Source organism: Glycine max, chromosome 3, assembly GCF_000004515.6.
Source record: "Glycine max cultivar Williams 82 chromosome 3, Glycine_max_v4.0, whole genome shotgun sequence".
NCBI classification, from domain to species: Eukaryota; Viridiplantae; Streptophyta; class Magnoliopsida; order Fabales; family Fabaceae; genus Glycine; species Glycine max.
Genome location: NC_016090.4, coordinates 20,704,049 through 20,708,508, shown reverse-complemented (window position 1 = coordinate 20,708,508; position 4,460 = coordinate 20,704,049). Strand labels below are relative to the sequence as shown.

The following is a 4,460-nucleotide window of genomic DNA, read 5'->3' as shown; positions in this document are numbered from 1 at the left end:
ATCCGTGGCCACCTCATGGACTCCTCTAAGGACAATAGCATCATTTCTTGCACTAAATTGTTGGGAGTTGGAAGCCATCTTCTCAATCAAATTCCTAGCCTCAGCAGGGGTCATATCACTAAGAGCTCCACCACTAGCAGCATCAATCATACTCCTCTCCATGTTGCTAAGTCCTTCATAGAAATATTGAAGAAGGAGTTGCTCAGAAATCTGGTGGTGAGGGCAGCTTGCACACAATTTCTTGAATCTTTCCTAGTACTCATACAAGCTCTCTCCACTAAGTTGCTTGATGCCTGAAATGTCTTTTCTAATGGCAGTGGTCCTAGATGCAGGGAAGAATTTCTCCAAGAACACCCTCTTAAGGTCATCCCAACTGAAAATGGACCTGGGAGCAAGGTAGTATAGCCAATCTTTTGCGACTCCCTCTAGAGAATGAGGAAAAGCCTTTAGAAAGATATGATCTTCTTGGACATTAGGGGGCTTCATAGTGGAACAAACAATATGGAACTCCTGAAGATGCTTATGAGGATCTTCACCTGCAAGACCATGAAACTTGGGCAGCAAATGTATTAGTCCAGTCTTTAGAACATATGGAACACCCTCATCAGGATATTGAATGCATAAGTTTTCATAAGTGAAATCAGGTCCAGCCATCTCCCTAAGAGTCCTCTCATGAGGTGGAGGTTGATCCATGTTCTCAGTATGAAAATTAGTAGTCGAATGCTCAAAATCGGAATATTCAGAATCACCAGCAACAGAATACTCAGAATGCACAAAATGCTCAAAATGCACAGAATGATCAGGATGCACACTATGCCTAACTAATCTATGAATGGTTCTATCTATTTCAGGATCAAAGGGTTGTAAATCACCTGGATTACCCCTAGTCATGCACTATATGCAGCAAATAATGTGTTTCTCAAACAAGCACCAAGGGAGGGTTAAAACTACAACTATAGTCAAAAGATATCCAAATGAGATGAAATTTTGTGAGCAACACCCTAAAATCATGAAAAGATAGCACAAAAATTTTTAGACAAAAATTCAAAGTCTAACTATAAAAACTGCCTAAGGAAAGTTTAGAAAAATAAGACAATAATACTAAAAAAAACTTAGTAAACAGCTTATTTTTCAAGTTTAAAATGGCAACTGACTAGGCATGGGAAATTTTCTTCTACCCCAAATGAATATATAATAATAGTCATTCTGATAATCGGAGCAAAAGTTATGCCGTTTTAAGTTTTGTTAAAAACAAGTTCCCAAAATTTTTGCCTCTCTCAAATTCAGTCACACCAAGTGCTTCTGGTATTTTTCACACAAAATATGGACCAAAAGAAACTACCACACAAAAAATGAGCCAAAAATAACAACTCTAAATATCAAAAAAAAAAAATCGCCAATTAAATTGCAAAATCAGTCGCTAATCACTGTTCACAACATTACACAAAAAAATTCAGCATTACACAAAATCAGTCGCAATTTTGTGAGCAACTGAAACAGGGAAGCGCTAAACAGGGGACGTGACTAAAATGCAAAACAGAACACTACACAAAACAAAACAACACACACTCACACACTAAACAACAGAGCTAGACTCAAAACAACTAAACACTATTATGAACCTTTGGACCACTACTCCCCGGCAACAGCACCAAATTTGATCGAGGTCGTACCCGAATCAAATAAACATTAAAAAATGCAGTATCTAGGAAGTGATCCTAGGTCGTCTCCCAACGAGCAATGGTCAACCATCATTCATAATAGATAGTGATAAAACAGTAACGAATTGGGGGGGTATTTGTTTTTGTAATTTAAACAGCAAGCAAATTTTAATTAGAAAATAACATAATTAAAACATGTTGTTTCCCCTTGATTCACAAGCAAGTCTCTTATCCTAAGTTACGAGGATTTATCCCTAACCAATTCAACCACTTAATCCAACCCTAAATTAAATTACTAAGCAAAAATTAGCATAAGACTATCATTATGTGATTAAGCAACACATACACCAATTAATCATGAACGAAACTGATCATTAAGCATGAACATAAATTAAGCACAGAGACAATTAATCAACCACTAAGCATGCATGGATTAATAGCAACAAATACAAAGTAATTGGTGAAGAGGAAAAACTTATCAGTATTCAATAGTAATAACAATACCTCAAAGAGAACTGTGCTTGATCCTCAAGAGAAAACAACGCTGGAGACTTAGCCTTCCATTAATCAGCAGAAAATGAAATTGTAGATTGAAGCAGAAACAAAATTGCAAAAAACAAATTTTATTCTACATGAACAATGCGCATGAACAGTAAAAACTGGAATTCTAAAATCCTAGAATTATTCTCCTCTCCAAAAACTCTCAAAACTAAAACCCTCGTGCTGTTATATAGGTCGTCAATCCCAAAGCTTACAAATCTATTTTCAGTCCAAGCCCATAAACGAAATAAAATAAAATCTGGACAAGATAAGATTGGATGAAATAAAATCTGGACGAAATAAAATCTAGATGAAATAAAATCTGGATAAGATAAGATTTGATAAAATAAAATTGTCTGCTCTCTTCAAGTCCAAGCCCAATTTCGGATTCAAGCCTAATTACTTATAATTCTCCTGAAATTAAATTAAAAACACAAAATTAGTCAAGTAAGCCCAAATGATAAAACTGCATAATTAATTTGACAATTAAGGCTAATCAGTAATTAAAATGGTGACAAAAAGGGATAAGAAATAGGGGAAAATAATGACACATCAACGGGACCACCCCAACAGAATGGATCCAAGGCCGACCTAGCAGGCAACTGTAGGCAGGGTTTATGTCCATTACTTGAAAGGTTATTTGGCATGTGTGTGGCCCAATTTGAATCGGGAGATTGATCTCCCCTCTCACGTCACACCGGCTATCATCAAAAGCTCTAACCACCATGGAGCTTGGCCTCATGTTCGCTGCATCAAATGGCAGCTTATCCAATGTAGTTTTGGGCATGACATTGAGGGAAGAGCCATTGTCAATTAGTACTTTGGCCATTATGTGGTCCATACATTTGACAGACATGTGCAAAGCTTAGTTGTGTCCCCTCCCCTCAACTGGTATCTCCTCATCGGCAAAAGTCAGGTAATTGTTGGCAGCGATGTTGTTGACTATCCCCTTGAAGCCTTCCACTGATATGTCTTGCACTACATGGGCTTCATTCAAAATTTTGACCAACAGCGCCCAATGAGGTTCGGAGTTCATGAGCAGCCCTAACAAAGAAATTCTGACTTGAGTCTTGTTCAATTGCTCAATTACTTTGAATTAACTTTGTTTAATGATCCTTAGTGTCATACCCTAATTTCGTCCGGGGATGATCATTTGCAAACGTATGGATTCTTGTCAGCCAAATTGAGCTGCTTAACACCAATTGTCACGCAACCGTAAGGTTTTTTGACGTTTCAAAAGGAAATGTGCAAAATACTCAAAAGGAGGGCAAAAGGATCACTTTTGGGGCATTTTTCAGCCCCTGGGCCCACTAGGAAGCTTAGGGTTGAAGTAACTAGCTCGCCTGGGCGAGCAAGGTTACTTCTGGAGGAAGCAAGCAGCTCGCCTGGGCGAGCTACTGTGCAATCTCCACCCCTCATTTCCTATAAATAGGTGTGAGGGGGCTGAGGAGAAGGCCCCAGCATCTGAAATCAAGAGGTTTCTAGTGAAATTAGTGAGAAAGAGGAGAAAGAAGAAGAAAAAACGAGGCTAAGGCACTTCCAAAACGTTTTTGTGATCGTTCTTCATCGTTTTTCACCGTTCTTCGTTCTTCATTCTATGCACCCTTAGGGGTCTACTCTTGCTTTTCGCATCTTCATCTTCATTCTTCTACCATCAGTGATCTCATTTCATTGTAAAGCGAGTTTTGACCGATTAATTGTGCCGTAATCTCATTTTTATCATTGTAAAGCGAGTTTCCACCAATTAATTGTGTCATAATCTCACTTAATCATTGTAAAATAAAGATTCAACCGATCGTTTGTGTTGTAACCTCGGTTAATCACTGAAAAACAATGTTTCAACCAGTCATTTACTTTGCAAGTCCTCTTTTAATAAGTTTGAAAGTAACCAAGTGAAAACAAAAGCTAAAGTCAACACATAATCAAGCTTTTATTCATAAAAATCGCTTGAATCCATTCAAGGTCCAATGCCTTAATGGTCTCTTTCACTTTTATCGGTTAAAATGAACCTTTCAAAAATCTAAAATTAATCCTAATCGTAACTTTATTGCCTTCAAAGAACTATATAGGTCTGAGTTCCTCATCATAATCGAGAATACGTAGAAGCAAGAGCCACACTCTTGTCGACCCCAAAAAGATAAAAAAAACATAAAAAAGGGAAAATAAAATAAAATTTGAAGTCATGATTTTGCATATTTGATTAAAGGTTTTCGTCCCTTGGGGTGGATGCATGGGGTGCTAATATCTTCCCCACACGTA

The 4,460-nt window shown here is 37.6% G+C and overlaps 1 non-coding gene across 1 annotated transcript; it reads left to right on the top strand.

The window, feature by feature from the left end:
* Positions 1-208: 208 nt before the first annotated feature.
* On the top strand, positions 209-315 carry LOC113001277 (small nucleolar RNA R71). Its single transcript, XR_003266596.1, has one exon. It is a non-coding gene; the product is annotated as a small nucleolar RNA R71 (small nucleolar RNA).
* The last annotated feature ends 4,145 nt before the right edge of the window (positions 316-4,460 follow it).